General features: G+C 34.7%; 1 pseudogene; it reads right to left on the bottom strand.

The window, feature by feature from the left end:
• Nucleotides 1–16,719: 16,719 nt before the first annotated feature.
• Nucleotides 16,720–17,668, bottom strand: LOC143672869 (olfactory receptor 8H1-like; annotated as a pseudogene).
• Between the last annotated feature and the right edge of the window lie 498 nt (nt 17,669–18,166).

The following is an 18,166-nucleotide window of genomic DNA, read 5'->3' as shown; positions in this document are numbered from 1 at the left end:
CTTAGAAACTGAGACTGGTGGCCCAGGGCCAACCTAACATGCTTACAAGTCACCTGTACCTCATTCCACCATTTTCCTACATGTGTTCTGTGACTAAGCATGTAATCAATCTGTATGCTCAATAATCAAAACCCCCCTCTAATCATATCATCTGGAGCCATGCTGCTCATTATCCTAAACCCTGCCTACCTTTTCCCTAATAAAACTACCCAAAATCCTGCAGTTCAAGGAGACAGTTTTGGGCCTAGGCCATCTACTCTCCCAGTATGTGTAATCATAGTAGTAAATTCTTTACTTCTTGGAAACCCCCGAGTCTCAGGACTTGATCATTGAGCATGTAGGGCAGAAGAATTAATGGCCTTTGACTGGTAATAGTCACAATACATATCACATTGAAATATGGAATAATGAAAAAATTGCAATTCAACTCTATATCATGGTATTTAAATTCAAAAGGATTAATGGAACAAAACAGTATCCTGAAAATAAACACAACATAACAAAAAACAACAAGCAAATGAATGATATAATAAGGTAAAAGAAAATTTTAAAAAGGGGGCTAGAGCTTTTGACGTCAACTAGGGAACAGGCATATTTCAGGAGACCTAGGTCTCATGTTGAACTCATTATCCATTGGTTTCTTGACTATAAAGAGAAGGGTTTAACTTTAGGTGAATATGGGAGCAAAATTCTTCCTGATGTATGGTAATGTAAATTTCTTTCCAGGATCCCTGCTGGCTATTGATTTATAAAGACATGGCACAGTGAAGGTGTGGCAGGTTTCTCCTATAATGCAATATGCCGGATTTCTTCCCTAGAGCTATGACCTATATAGAAACCCTATACTTGAATACATTTTGGAAATTGGTATCTTATCTGGATTAGCTTTGTCAGCATCAGCAGGTGAATTTTGCCATTGGTTATAACTAATTAAATTAATTATATGTGTTTGAGTTAAGTGGGAATCCATTAAACTTCCAGTTCCTCATCATGCAGTAGTCATAAAGCAATACCACCTGCCTAAGGGGATATAAGAGAAAATAGATGAAATCATCAAAGAACCCCATCAGGTAAACCTTATCCAGCTGGCCAAAAATCCTTTTAATAGCCCAGTCTGGCCTGTAAGAAAGCCAGGCAGTTCATGGAGGATTATAGCAGACTATTAGAAAATAAATAATATTGTGCTGCCTCTACATGCTGCTATACCATATATTGCCCAATTGATGAAATAAATAGGGGAGGCTCTGGGTACCCATCACTTTGTTTTGGACCTGGCCATTGTATTCTTTAGCATAACCATAGCCCCAAATGTGAAGACCAGTTAGCTTTCACAAGGGAAGGGAATTAATGAACCTTTAAAATTCCCTCACAAGGATATCCCCACAGACCCACAATTTGTCACAGATCTGTCACTGCATATTTGTCTAAATGGGTATGCCCAGAAGGGGTTGCTATGTTCCATTACATTGGCAATGTTGTGCTAACCTCTGACTCATTCCAGCTACTGGATGTGGCTTCTACCTTCTATAGTGGCTCATCACAAAAGCAGAGGATGGGTTATAAATGATAACAGACTACAAGGGCCAGGAGACTCAGTCAAATACTTGAGTGTTATATGGTCTGGTAAGACTTGGATTTCCTAAAAGCAGTTATTGATAAGATCCAGCATTTCCACTGACCCTAAACACCAAAGCAACTCCACGGTTTTGTAGGATTGTTGGTATTTGGGTAGCATTTTATACACCACCTAGCCCAAGAATTAAGCCCCCTATGCCAGTTAATGAAGAAGGGGGCTAACGTGGAATTGGGGAATGTCAGCTGTGGAAGACTTTCAACAGTAAGATAGATAGCAGTAAGATAGCAGTAAGCAAATACAAGCCTTATGAGTTTTAATTCTGGGACAGCCATGTGAATTGAACATTATGTGCTACCCAGAGTGTTATGGAAGAGGCTTTAAGCAGAGGCAAAGAAATACATAGGTACCTATGATATTGGTCTCAACTATGGAAAGAAGCAGAAAACAGATGTAGGCTTCATGAATGCCAACTCTGCCACATACAATGCCCTGCAAAAGAGACTTTCAAAGTCCATACTCTACTCCTGTTGCTGGTAGACCAGAGACGTATTTAAGAAGACAGTGTGTCAGAGGTCAAACTAAGCAAAGATGGTAGGTGTATTTACAACAGTGAGAGACTATAGCCAGTTGTCCTCTGAATGCTGAACTAAATATCATCTTGAATCCAAGAAGTACAACATCCTTAATCCTCACTCTATTGATAACACTGTAGCCAGACACATAGTCTTTGCTGAGAATATAAAGGAAGGAATAGGGCTTAACCTGGATGGTGCCTGGCACCCCACTAGGTCAATGGGCAATTCATACTCTGGGGCTACTGCAGTGCAGCCCAATACTGACACCATCTGGATGGAAGATTGTATGTTGCAAAGCCATCAGTGGGCTGATCCATGAGCCACTTGGCTAGTGCTGATGCATGAAGCCATTCCAATAACCATCTGTACTGACAGTTGGCCCATATATCAGGGCCTGAATATGTGGTGGCCTCAATGGGAAAGTCAACACTGGAGGGATCTAAATAAACACTTATGGGGACAGGAAATATAGAAACAAATTGCATCCTGTTTAAGAAGAATGGAAGTGTTTGTTTTTCATGTACCTGTGCATATAGCTCAAACTCCACTGGAAAATCAGCAAGAAAATCAACTAGTTTGTTTTGGAGTACTGGAAGGAGTGTGGGTGAATAACATTGGTACATGGCTGCACTGTATTCTGGGTCACAAAGGACAAAAGGTCCCATGGTTCATCTCAAAGGAGATGGGACTGATGTTGAAATATTCAGGTATCATAACAGCTTGCAATCAGTGCCATGCATGCCAGATGCAATGACCTCAGTCAGCACCTCATTGACAAGGACAACTGGCACGAGCAAATCAACCATACATTGGAGAGCAAATAGCTTACATCAGAACCTTACCAGTATCAGAAGTACAAAAATGTGCTCTCGTATGTGTGGACACAGCCACAGACTTGCTATAGGCCTTCTCAGCAAAGAGAGCAGCTCAGAAAGCCACCATCCAGGGTAAAGTATGGACTCTCTGAACTATCAACAGAGACCAAGGAAGACACTTCATCAGCCATGAAGCACAAGACATTGCAGAGGAAAATGACATGAAATCGAATTTCCATCTACCCTGCTGTTGAATAGTTGCCGATATGGTGGAGTGAAAGAATGGAGCTGTAAAACAACTGAAGTTGCCAACACCTGTAAACAACTTAAAAGGCTGGACTAAGATGCTGCTACAAACCAACCAAATCATTAACACCAACCCAAGAGGCTCATGCTTTGCAGTGTCAGTTCCTGCTGGACCAATTATAAATAACAATAGCGCTGCCTGAGCTCCCACTTCCAGTGTCCCATTACCAGAAAGAAGGCAAACATGTAACATCCTACTTCCTCTGCCATAGGGTCATGCTTTGCCCATTTGTAAGGGTTAGCAAGATTTCTGGGGTAGAGCATAAAGCAAATAGTTTCTCATGTGCACCCATTATTTCTCCCTCCTCTTGTTTATTGAAACAGTACAGAAAGTGTTCCAAGGGCCCTGGCCAATCATCAAGCAAAAAAGGAGCATTTGTTTTATCAGAATGTACCTGGTACACAGGGCAGATGACGCTGGTCAAAGCCCTTCCCTGTGAATGTGAGGGAATGGCTTGTTTTGTACAAAGCCCCTGCAAATGTGCACCAGATGGTCCCATGCGCATTCCTGTGAGTGATAAATAAGTCTTGTATTCATGCATGGTTTGGCTTTGTGATTTTGTTGTTCTCCTATGTAAGCACCATGTAACCTGTTGTATACTACAGAGCACTGTTTAGGGTCCAACCACCAGTCTGGGCTGCATCTCCAGTATGTAAGCTTTCCTAAATATGTAAGAACCCAAATAAACCTTTTGTCCACGACTTCCTGAGGTATTCCTTGGGCTCCTGTGCAAGGGTGTTCACACCGTGGGACCTGAGGCTATATTTCTGTAGCAGCAAAGTGGCCTAAATGAAGAAGGGTGGCTCTTAATATTACTGTGGACTTGATGAAGAGAAGTTACTGGAAGCCAGAGGTTGGAGAGGGCCACACAGGAAAAAGCCAGATATCATAGGAAAAACTAGAGCAGACACAGAAGAGAGAAAGAGCTCTCCATGCTTTAGAAAGCAGAGATACAAGCCCAGGATCCCCAAGGATTTTAGCAGCCTGCATTTGAGATCTACAGACTTTAGGGTGAAAGCAAATCTTTTTGATATCTTGATTTTGGATATCTATACTTTAAAACCATGAACCAATAAATTGCTGTAATTTAAGCCCACCCATTTTGTGATACTTATAATAAAAGGGTGTCAAACTAAGGATTTTTGAAAGAGCTGACATGACATGCATTAAGGAATCTGTTATAGACATTGGCTCATGTTGTAAATGTGGGATTGCCAAGTCTGAACTATGTACCATCAGTTGTGGGTTGGAAACATACATGAAGGTGAAGTTGAATTTGCCAATGGAAGCTGGCTAGGTGATGTAGAAGCAGAAATTCTTCTTTTTGACTTTTGAGGTCTTCAGTTCTGGTTTTTAAACATCAAACTAATTGGATGGAGACACACCTGCATTGTCGTGGGCAAACTTTACTGTTGATTGTAGGTGCAAAGAGCTGTAGATGCTATCAATTACAAGGGTCTTGCAAACCAGCCACCTGAGGACATTCTACTTCAGTTTCATCTTGTGAGACAGGATTGCTCTCTTAAAATAAAGGAGCAAGGGCTATTACTTCAGAGAAGTTTGTTACAGTTTGATTAGGCATAGCAAGAATGGCTTCAGGTAGAAGTTGGATGGCAGATTCCTTGGAGCAGAGATCAGGAGACTGGTACTCATGGCAGAATGGAGGTTTGGTGACTGATTCCTAAACACAGACCATTACAAGTTTATCTGGCTATGACTCATTATTACCTGATTGGATAACACTGATTGGATGGGCGTGTTATGGTGCCCAGTTGTTTGGTCTCATTGGAAATTTATTATAAATCTTCACTGGAGTTAGCAGCCTGTGGCCTGCCCTACAGAATTTGGACTTAATCATCACAATAGTCACATGAACCAATTCTAATTTAAAAAATCTCATAATATTTACATTATATATCAATCTGTATTTACAGATAAAGATACAGATACAGATAGATAGACATCTCCTGCCAGTTCTGGTTACCTAGAGAACCCTAATATAAGACTTTTCTTTCTTCACATTCTACTAAGTCAGAAACAAATTTGATAGTATAAAAGGATATTAGTAATCAAATATTACATATGGAAAATATCATGATTTAAGTCTTTCAGCAATAGCTTTTAAAACAATTTTGTTAATGCTCATTGAGTTATATGTATTTCAGAGTTATTTTGAAGACTACATAAACAATGATATTTTATTAATGAAATGACCATGATTTCTTACTGACAGAAATGTCACAAAAACCCACATAAGGACATCAGAGGGATAATGAGCATATGAATAGAGGACCTTATGCTACCATTGTCACAATGTGAAAAACCATTAATAATGGTGAAACATGCTGCAAAGAACCCAAATTAGTCAATTTATTGATAGGTATTTCAAGAAAGAAAACTGATTTTAAAAATGCATTTCACTGTTTTGTGTTTCAAATAATGTATATCTCCCTTCAGAATACTTTCTGCTGCCCTGTACACCACTACACCTAAAGGATTAATGGAAAAATATAACTTTTGGGAAAGAGTACAAAGTCATTTGATAAAAAGTGCTGCTGTTAGACAATTTGACATGAGTCTAACTTGTCTAAATTTGTAATCATCTGGAAACATTTTAAAATAGCATAATTGTCATGCCTGCTTCTTCTTTAAGTTGAATACAATTTTGGGATGTGAATGTGTTTGTTAACATATATATATATATGTATATATATATGTATATGTATATGTGTGTATATATATATATATATATATATATATATATATTTACAACTATTAAAGAAAGGGATTTTATGCATACTGTAGCAAACATAGGATAGTACTTGGATTTGTGCTTTCCACAATAACATTTTGGAGTTTAAGATGCCAATATTCATTTGTGTTTGTGAAATTTAATATAAAATAATATCTCACAGTATATTGCCTTGAGGATTCATTAAAGATATAACGATATTTCACAGTTGCCATCTAATTTGGATATATATAGGATATCATTGAAGAATATGATTGAAGTCGTTATGTTTATATTTATGGGTTTCATGGATGATTTTGATTTTGCAAGTCATCCTATTTTTTTTCAACTATTTATCTTTTATTCTGGTAGGAAATTTGGGACTGATTTTATTGGTCATTGGGTATTTTTGGCTTCACAATCCCATATTCTATTTACTGACTGTGTTGTCAATCTTGGATGCCTGCTTTTCTTTTGTCACTTCCAAAATGTTAGTTAATCTCCTGGCAGAGAATAAAGCCATTTTGCTTCTTAGTTGTGTAATATACTTGTTTCTTTTTGTTACCTTTTTGGATTATAGAGTGTTTTTTTGTTCACTGCAGTGGTGTATGATTGTCCTTTAGCAATCTACAGCCCACTATCATATTCAGTTTACATGTTACTTCAAGTCCATTTTCCAGTCATGATTGCCTCTGATGTCGGTGGCATTTCGGATTCTACTTTAAAACATGACTACTTTAACCTACCCTTCTGTGCACCCAATAAAATTAGACAATTTTTGTGTGGCCACTTCACACCTTACTATTTCTTGTTGTGACAATCACCTTAACCAATTTACACATTTCCATTTCTACTTTGTGGGCTTCATTGAGATAACCACTATAATTTGTGCCTTGATCTCCTATTGTTTCATTCTGTTGCCACTGTGAAGATGCATTCTGCTTAAGGGAGGCAAAAATTCTTTTGACTTGTGGCTCTCACATAACTGATTTGCCAGTTTATCATGAGGCACTCCACTTTCTGTATGCAAGGCCAATTCCAGCTATATTCTGGATCATGATTGTGACAGTGTCTACATTTTATACTATTGTATCATTATGCTGAATCCCATTACCTATGGTCTAAAGAACAGGGATATGAAAGAGGTAATAAAAATTGTTTAAGAAAAATTGTTTCATAAATGAAGTACAATTTTAACATTGAGTAAAACTCAAAAGAATGCTAGCTATCAATTCATATATATTTGGTCATAATTTAGGGAAGTATAGCTTATTTTTAGTTAGCAAGGTTTGTGTGCCTCAGAATACTTTCATGGAAACATTAATCTATCCTTCAATTCAGCATTTTATAAATATAAATTAGTTGCATCATCCAAATGTCTATGCTTATGTTCAAATTGATCTCTATCAAATATTCATTGAGTAACTTACATTGTTTTATCAGTCTCTATATCATTGGATTTTCACTTACTATACTTAGAGGAAATTCCTCAGGAGATTAAGCACTGATATGAACTCACATAGTTTAAAATTCAGTCTCATTCATAATAAAGTTAATGTCTATTCTTAAATGAATGTGAAAATCTCACTAATGTTATCTCACTTGTTTCATGTGCCCTTACACTCTCCAATCTGTTCTAGCCTCTGGACATACTTTTGCACTCTTTGACTAAATTCAATAAATATTTGCTCCATTATTTCCTTCCCACTGTCCAACTACAGAAATTTTTTAGATGCACTCTGAAGGAACCAAAGGCACAGTGAGATGATATAGAAATATTTATTTATTGAGTGCATAAATAAAACTAAAGAAGAGCAAATACACTTAAAGAAAATAACATACAAATGACTACTATGGACCAAGATCTGAAAAACTAGCTAACCAACTTCTGGAAATTCCTCTGAAGTGGATTCTTGCTTATTTCATAGCTCTCACTTTTCCCTTCACATTTAAGAAAAGAATTTTCATTTGTAATCCTTCCTCAAAGTTTACACTCAATGAGCAAAGCCCTGATAAATGATTTCCCATTACCTTAACACATACATACTTCAACCTTATTTACTCTGCTTTGCTTACTTTTGTGCCAAGATTTGTTCATTTGAAGGGACAATAAGAGTGGAAATTTTCCTTTCCTTTAATAAAATTCACTTTATTCCCAGCAAGGATGATTTTCCTGTGAGTCTGCTCTAACAATCCCATGAAAACAAGATAATCGAAGAGTCAATTCTTAAGTTTGAATTTGAGATCCAATCCAATAAATTTCAAGACCTTACTTTCTATTCAATTACGTAAAGAGAACTCACATGTCTAATTGAAACAAATTTACTTTATAGCAGAGTGTGGTTTAAATATCTATTCAAAATTCTTCTTGAAAAAAAGGAAATACTCAGAGTCAAAACACTGAGCATAATGTGGATATAATTTTGTGAAGAAATTCATCTATTTGAAACCACAGCCTCTTAAAATTTCCTTTCTTTACTGTGATCCGTTGATGTGCTTTTTCTGTAATAGATGAATAAACTATAAGAAGGTTTTTAAATATCCATTTGTTACAAAATTAAAATATTTTCAGCATTCCAGGATCATTTTGAATGGCTTCTTCCATTCAAATTAGGTTTTCAAATTATTAAGGCAAAGTTTTTGTCATATTTGTACCCCAGTTTATCAGTTTAGTTGTTCTTCAAATTAACAGAAAATATTTTGTACTTAACGCTATGACCTAGAAATACTATCAGTTATGCCTAACAATATATTTGATCAATAATTCAGTTCACAAATTTAGACAAATTGTATCAATTTATTCTGTGTGAACATTGGAAGGGCCTATTTTTCTCCTACTAAACAAGAAACCAGAAGTGAGGTTAAACAATTTCTATGATTTTCTATTCATCAGGTCAATATAGCTAAATGGTATATTAAGCTCTCAAGCTAATAATATTTCACATTTCATATCTCAGGTCAATCATCTAGCAAGAAAGAGTTCTTTGACTTTCATTGCTCATGTTGTACCTCTTTTTTTATCACACAGTGCAGTCATCAGTTAACATTTCTTGATAAGAAAGTTTGATTATTATCTAAATCTACTTCTGCACAGACACTGCAACTTACTTAAAGGCAAGATTTTGTCTGACCACACATTCACATCCCCAGAGCATAATGAATTTCAAACATCATACAGTTTTCTTAGAAAATATGTATATGTTTAACGAATGGTGAGTCAAGAAATAAGTAAGAGTTGAGGGCAATAGGTATAACTCTTACACAGCTTATTTGTTATTGGACAATATATGAATATTTTTCATAAACTCATTCACTGTATGTGCATAACAAACTCAAGAAGGCAGTCCATTCTTACCTTTAGTCACAGATAGCAGAGGTATATAAACTGTGAGTAATTTGCTCAAAAGTACATAGCTCATATGAGTGATACCAGTATTCAAAACTAATTCTTCTGTGCAGAGTACCCATTTTAAAGCACTTTAATACTTGGAATAAAAGAACAAAATTATCTTTTTCTTTTATCCATTGATTAATATACTTCCTGACCATACTTTATGATGTAATGGATATCTACATTAAGTAAATGCTAAGGGAAAGAGAAAAGGATTGTTTGTAGGGAGTATGGAAGAGTTGGTTTCACTGCTTTTTACCAATATTTCAGAGGACTGATATGCATAGAATTTGCAGGTTTTTATACTGGCTGATCAATAATATAAAGACTTTAAGTATAGAAGTAGAAGTAGAACAAAATGAAGGAGTAAGAGTGGAAGGAAAGAAGAAGGAGAAAAAGAGGAAGTAAATGAAGAAAGGAAAAGGAAGAACAGGATGAAGAAAAAGGAGACTGTTTAGAAAAACAAAGGGAATGAGATCAGTTCTGCGTATAGTATTCTTATGTTCCATTACATGTTCAATGTACAGAACCAGAATAATTGATCGATACTGGTCAGGAAAATATAGAGTTTTCCAGAATGAAAATATTTGAAACAACCACACTGGATAAAATTGAAAAGAGAATATGGAATTTCCATTTCTACTTTGATGTAGAAATCTGCAGAAGAATATTGCTCTGGTTCTAAAAATGTTTAGAAGGTCAACAGTGTAAAAAATCATAGCTTTCATGAGTCCACAAGAAAATTGAAGTTACAGACTTTCAAGTTATTTGAATTCTGAGCAAACACAAGACCTCAAAGAGTGGATGTGAATAATGAGGCATTTCAAGTTTCAGAAAGTGGAAGAAAGAACTGGGTATTGTATGAGTAAGTACAAAGAAATCAGCTAAATTAGAAAGAATTGATAAATCAAGTGTGGACTACACTGTCTGTTGAAAAGAGAAAGAAACACATTTTCTAGGAGTTTTCCTTCACACTCAATATCTTCTTTGCAAGATTCTACCTAATGTTCATGACAAGATTGGGAGCAGGGAGGATCACAGTGTGATTCATAAAATAGAAACATCCTCTCCTCACTCTCTTACTCAAGGACACACTTCTATTTCTTTACCAACTACAGCTTTATCTTTACTTTGCTCTAATGATTGTTAAGATTTACATCAAAGAATTGCTCCTGCTTTGTGAGAGGGTTTAATCTATAAAACAACTTTGCTTCTTTACACACTTCCATTGATTATTCAAGCAAAACCTAAGTCCCATTATTGCTTATTTCTAACACACTCTCACTTAGAAAGTGTTCATTTCACATGGCAATTCTGACTGCAATGAGTAGTAAAGCTAATTTGTTGAACCACAGTTGCTCCTAGAGGTCTTTGACTAAAGAGCATTTACAATTACTAGAATACTAGTACCTAATTGAGAAAATAAACAACATGCACAGATGCATGAGAAATTTCATCAGAGAGATGGATACCATAAGGTAGTATCCAATGAAGGGGTAGAAACAAAATTGTAAAAAAAAAACACACATAGAAACACAATATTAGAAACAAACAATTCCTTCAAGTTTAGTAGTAAGATAGTATCAGTGAGGAAAGAATGAACTTTAAGGCAAACAGAGTTATCTGTTGGATAATTTGGAATTATCGAAACAGAAAGAAACTTGAATAAAAACAGAATGGAAAAAGTCATCCAAGAGCATGGGACAATATCTAACATTTTGATACACATATAGACTTCAACAAAAGAATAGAGATTGAGTGAAACAGAGCAAGTATTAAGGGTATATTTGCCAAGACTTTTCCAAAAATTAGGAAAAACATCATATCATAGTGCTACAAATGTCAGCAAAACCACAGAAAGGACAAACAGCCATAAAAAAAATTACATTTAGATTTATGAAAGTCACTGCTGAAAAACAAAGAAAAGTTTACAATTATAAATGCAATCAGAGGAAAGCATGTATCACATACAGAAAAAACAGTCTTATAAGAGACTTGATATCAATAACGACATGTCAAAGAAAATGAAAAGATATATTTACACACTAAAAGATAAAATTACATTCCAGAATTCAATATCTGAAGAAAACAATTTTCAAATATAAGAATAAAAGTCTTTTTATGTAAATTTACACACACACAAACAAATAGAAAAATATTTTTTCCAACAGACCTGTGTTTTAAAAATTATACAGCTGTGAATATGCTGAATCAAGGAGAGTTCAGTCTAAACATAGATATATATGATGCTAAAAATGTAAAATTGAATGTAAAAATGACAAATATTTGATTTTAAAAATTTTAATGTCTTTGAAAACAATTATCTAAAACAAAACTAAGATGAGGAATAGTTGGGTTTAGGTCATACTTAAAAAAATTGTGGAAAAATAATTTGTGAAAGAATTAAATCTATACAATTTTACAGTTCAAATGACTTAGTCATGTGGTATATTATTATGGGAAGACTATGAAAAATTAAACATACATTTAATAATACCTTGGATAGCCACTAAAACAATAGAACACAAAAGTTAGCAGCATAAGGAATTAAAGAAAGAATATCAATATAATCATGAATTATAAACGAAGAGTAAGAAAACATTATAAAGAACTTTTAGCAGTTGAATTTCATAATTTAGAGGAAATGTACAGTTCTGTAAATGCTATTTCACATCAGAAGAAATATGTAACCTCTGTAGCCCTAGGTCTATTAAAGTAATTGAATTTTTCCTAAAGGCCTTTCAAATGAGAAAAAATCTGAAATTGCCTTCCAAATGTGAACATTTCACTTTCCCCTCAGACTGGAATGTAGACAGTGCAATGTGAAGCCTCTTCAAGGATGCAGAAGTGGACAAAATCTTGGGGGATAGTAGAGCAACAGCTTAAAAGAAACCTCAAGGAAAAGAGTCACAAAGCTTAACCAGCTAGAGTCTGCAATGATATACCCAAGGACAATACTTTTCCTCCTATTCAGCCACCATATTTTTAATCCCCTTTCTTACACCAGCCAATCTGTATCTGACTAATACGAGTTCTCTTTCCAGCCCAATCACATCACCTGAGAAATGACTCTTACCCTTATAGAGTCCTCTCTTCCTGTAAATAGTAGTAAACATGAGTGTTTGAGAACATTTAGCAGATATCTCCAAAATTACATTTTCCAACAGCAATTCTAGTAAAGCCTTCTAGATACCCATCTCATCCCTCTATTTATAATACATTTTAATATAATAATGTATTAAATGTTTTCAACTCTGATGAGAGAAGTATAAATCTGTAGGAAAAAAAATCATGCCTTAAAGTGTTTATGAAGAATGTAAGCTCTAAAATCAGTCTGTCTGGTTCAAATTTGAGTTTGCCCTTTAACCTGTTGGTTGGCCATGAACAAGCTAAAAACACAGCTCTTGTGTTCCAATTTCATCATCTGTAAAATCCAGGGATCCAAATACATGAGGCACTCTTGTAAATATTGGGATACATAATTGAACATAATCATCAAAATGTCTTTCTCATAAAGCTTTCACAGTGGAGGAAACAGAAGGTTTGACCACAATATACAGAATACTAGATGGAGATAACTGTTATGGAAAACAAATGCAGGATTGATGATGGATGGGATTGATGCCATTTTAAATGAGGTGTAAGGGATGATTTTAACAGGAGAAGAATGAATAAAGAACCATGCATTTATCTGGGGGAAGGGAAGTTGATGACAAAGAAAGCACAGATATTCAATGCAGCATAAGAACTAATGTTTAGAAGGAAGGGTCAGGATGTCAGTGTGGCAGCTCCAAAATGAGACAGACAGATTCAGTGATAAAGGATGAAGTCATAGAAGTAAGATGAAAGTGAAAGAGCATCACTTGGGATGGATGTGTGGGATTTTGAAATAGTTAATGTGGTGGAAACTGTTGTAGATTTTGTGAATAAAACTTATATGATACAACCTATGTTTTAACAGCATCTTTCTGGCCTCTTCCTTAAGATTAGACACAAGGAATATAAGGAAGAAAGAGAGATTATCAGAAAGCTCTGGCAATAAAGACTGTGATAATAGTTCATTTAACCACGAAATTGAGAGGAGATGTTAAAAACATTCATATTCCAAGTATATTCTTCACAGAGAATCAGCCTGATATGCTGATGGACTCAATGTCAGGTGTGTCACACACAGAAATTGCCAGGATGAGTCATAAATCTTTGCCTGAACAAGTAGGAGGATAATTTTCCACTACTGAGGATTGAATTGTAGATAATGCAGGTAACTAACAAGAGTTATCTTATGAAGGTAAACTAAGTTAATTACATACCCAAAGCCATTTGAATATTATCTGGCACTCAGTAGGTGCTCAGTAAAGAAAATTTACTTTCAGCTTAACAGATTATCATCAATCATCAGCAATCAATATTTTGTAAACAAAACTATTGTTCATATTTGTCATGTCCTATTTCAGCCTCATTTTTATCATCTTAAGTAGTTCAATTTTGAAATAGACTGAATTTTGACATTTAATCATGAATGAAAATTTTGTCCTACAAAGACTTCAGACCACATCTTAAATAAAATATAATATACACTGTTGAAATAGGGGAAATAGAGGGATAATATAAATAGTTGTGTTTTCACATTCCCCAAAGGTTATGTTGTATTTAATAACATCATAAATACTTTCTATAGTATATTATAAGAGGACAGGTTTGTGCAAATTTAACTAAAACTTAGGCAATTTCTTCCTTACTACTCCCTAAAAAATTGGAAAACCTGATAACCATCGATGCCAATACAAACAGTAACATACATTTCATTTTCTACATCATAGAAACTTACATAAATGAATGCAAGGATAGCACATTTCATTAAAAAATGTAAAGGGCCTGCAAATATAAGAAAAAAAACAACACATGTACAAAATGAGAGATTAGTAAAAAACTATATCATTGAAAAGTGAATATTGAAGACATATCAAGTTGCAAACCAAACAAAGAAGAATTGCAATACATATAGGTTTTAGACAACGTGGAATTTAAAGCCAAATTCAAACAACAGAGTAATTTATATGGAGATTATATATGTTAAATATTTATGTAAGTTCAAATTGTAGAGGGAAACAATACACATTTTAATTATTTGAATAAACTAATTAACAGTGATAACATTTTGATAATTCATTTAAATTTTAATCCTAAAACACAGGTTGAATTTTGTTTTCATTTCAAAAATCATTTTAAAAAATGAAAAGATACAATTCTTCCAGGAAATCTTGATAAACATTTAAAAAATACAAAATCATTGAAGGGAAAAATACATCAATAATCATTGCTTAGATTTGATTGTAAATAATTAAATAGAGGAAAATGGAGAAAATGTATTTCCTTATGTGTACAAAGAATAGAAGACAAAAATTAAAGTTCTCATTTTAAATATCAGTACCCAATCTCATTTCAGATTGAGTACAGATAGTTTTAAGATGAACTATTAATAAACTGCCTGATAAAAGTGTATGTTATGTCACATAATTTGTATTCACTATCAAGTCTTAGCTTTGCTACTTTTCTCTAATGTAGGACTTAAAACATTACAAGATGAGATTCTTGATTTCTCTATTGTACCAAGAAAAAATTTACACCCCAAGTTGAAACAACAAAGGACTAGCAAAGATAAAAGAAATGACTGAGAAAAAAAGCTGGAAAATAGAAACAGATAATGACAAAAATTATATATATATGAATGTGTGTGCATAATACATATAAACATATATATCTGAGTAATCTAGAAGATGAATAAAACTCTTAAAACTGGTTAGGATATCTGTAATTTGAAATAGTTCTAGGGTACACAGATAGTTTGGTGGTTAGAATGCCTGCCTTTCATGCAGTAGACTCGAGTTCAATTCCTGGACCATGCATCCCTCCCCCCCAAAAAAGTAATGCTACATTGTGGGCAGGCCACAGTGGTTCAGCATGCAGAGTTCATGCCTGCCATGCTAGAGACATGGTTTGATTTCTGGTGATTGTCCATGCAAACAATAAAGAATACAGTTTTTTATTTTTGTTCAATGTTTATGTAAATTTTTCTATAACAACATTCTACTTTGCTCTAAGACCAAATATTGCCGTTCTTTTCCCTTTTTGGCTGGTTACTTATTTATGAATAAAATTATTAAAAATTTATAAAAACACCATAGAATATTTTCATAACAAAGGGTATTATGTATTAAATTTTGTAAGAATGTAAGAATTCTTACAATCTGACAATGATGGTCATTGTCAAAATTTATTAGTACTGCATCATATTCTTTATAATTGTCATCTGATTTCATCTTTAAAGTAATGATAGATTTAGAAGTATTTTTCTTGTATACTTGAGGAGTCTAGATTTCAATTTTCAATGACTTACTAAGGGATATACAGCTAAAAATGTTGGCAGATCTATAATCTAAATTCAGAATTAATCAGTCCAAAGCAGCACTCTTTAAGCCTGTTGTTCTAGTTTGCTAGCTGCCAGAAAGCAACACACCAGAGATGGATTGGCTTTTAATAAAAGGGGATTTGTTTTGTTAGTTCTTCAGAGGAAAGGCAGATAACTTTTCACTGAGGGTCTTTCTTATGTGGGAAGGCACAGGATGGTCTCTGCTGGCCTTCTCTCCAGGCCTCTAGGTTCCAAAAACCTTCCCCTGGGTGATTTCTTTCTGCATCTCCAAAGGCCTGGGCTGAGCAGTGAATGCTGAGATGAGGTATGCTGACTTGCTTGGGCTATGCCAAGTTGAATTCTCTTATGTAAGCACCCACCAATTAAATCAAACATCATTCATCACTGCAGGCACATCTCTTAGCTGACTGCAGTTGTAATCAACAACAGATGAGGTTCATGTACCATTGGGTCATATCCACAGCAACAGAACTAGGCATGTTCACCTGGCCAAGTTGACAACTGAATCTAACTACCACACCTGTGCTATACTTCTTCTCTAAGAAAAAGTGATGTCTGAATGTGCTCTGTACAATAAAATCTCTGAAATTGGAATATGCAAAGATATTTCTATGATACAATTTGAAGCATAGCACCAAGGTTTCTTTTGATACATTAGCTGCCCTTATAAACACATACATTTAAACAGTAGGTTTAAAACATATTTCATGGCTTCCAAGTATTATATGGATGCCTAAAAACATATTTTTGGTAATGTTCTAGATCTTTTGTGGTCTAATAAATGATTCCTCAACAGAAATTCAAATGAATTCATGGATCCTACTGTATTTAAGGAGAAAACAATTAAATACCCAAATATGAAAGGAAAATGAGTTTATATTTTCAGTGTCACCATCATTTCAATTGTCTGGTGTCCTCTCTCTTCTGCATGACTCTAATGAGAGCATTTTTCACTTCTTTGTTCCTAAGACTATAAATGAATGGATTCAGCATGGGGATCACCATAGTATAAAACACAGAGGCCACTTGGTCCCTTCCCAAAGAGTAAGATTTCTTTGGTTTTAAATAAGTAAAAATTGTAGTGCTATAATAGATGGTGACTGCCAGGAGGTGAGAGGCACAAGTAGAGAAAGCTTTGTGCTTTCCTGAAGTGGAATGAATTTTCAGGATAGTAGACAGAACACATCCATAGGATGCAGAGATTGTGATAAAAGACACCAATGCATTGAAAGTACCAAAAAAGTATATCATGATTTCAGAGTCATGAGTGCTAGTGCAGGACAGGGCTAAAACTGGGGTTATGTCACAGAAAAAGTGATAGATGACATTAGACTTGCAGAACAGCAAACTGTTCATGTAAATGATATTGACGAAGGATTCAGTAAAGCCAATCATGTAGGACCCAGTGATGAGAGCCCGGCAAAGTCTCGTGGACATAACAATCGTGTAGTGCAGAGGATTACAGATGGCTACATAGCGGTCATAGGCCATTGAGGAGAGAAAAAAAAAATTCAGTGACAGCCAAAAAGAAAAAAAAAGACATCTGGGTGAAGCAGCCTAAGAATGAAATGAACTTGTTAGAAATCAGTAAGTTTTCTAAGGTTTTAGGAGTGATGACTGTTGAGTAACTGAGGTCAAGGAATGACAGGTGACTGAGGAAAAAATACATTGGTGTGTGAAGCTTGAGATCCAGATGAATTATCAGTATCATCCCTGCATTGCCCAGCACAGTAATGAGGTATATCAAGAGAAACAGCACAAAGAGGACAGGCCGAATCACTTCAGAGTCTGTCAATCCCATAAGGATGAAGTCAGGCACATTTGTGTTGTTTCTATTTCCCATAGCTTTCAGTGGTTGTGAACTGTTGAGAAATCAAATGTGATACTTAGCATGAATGACTTTAAAATAGTTTTTGTTTGTAGAAATGATCTGGCAACTTTTAGAAAATATTAGTGAGTCCAGAAATACATAGGAAAGAGCAGTTTGCAAAATATGAATGAAAAATACCTTACTTTTCCTACCAAATATAAAGGAGGTATAAATCAACATAATAGAAACACACAAATATATATATTGCATAATTGGAATGATCATGACACTGTTATAAATACTTCCCTTGATTAACAAACACACTTATCCGGTGAAAATATTAAACCACAGCTAATACCAACTTAAGAATTTTTTGATGAGAAAAAGGGCACAGTAACTTGACTAATTTATCCAGAGTTAAAATCATTATATATATATATATTTTTTCTGTGATTCTACCAAGATTGGTTGAGTTTATGGATCATGTTCATAAAACTATATTCCTACTTACATTTAATTTCAGAAAAACAA

This window comes from Tamandua tetradactyla (genome assembly GCF_023851605.1).
Source record: "Tamandua tetradactyla isolate mTamTet1 chromosome 18 unlocalized genomic scaffold, mTamTet1.pri SUPER_18_unloc_1, whole genome shotgun sequence".
Taxonomy (NCBI): Eukaryota; Metazoa; Chordata; class Mammalia; order Pilosa; family Myrmecophagidae; genus Tamandua; species Tamandua tetradactyla.
Note: the sequence above shows the minus strand (reverse complement) of the source record. Positions and strands in the feature narration are given on the sequence as shown.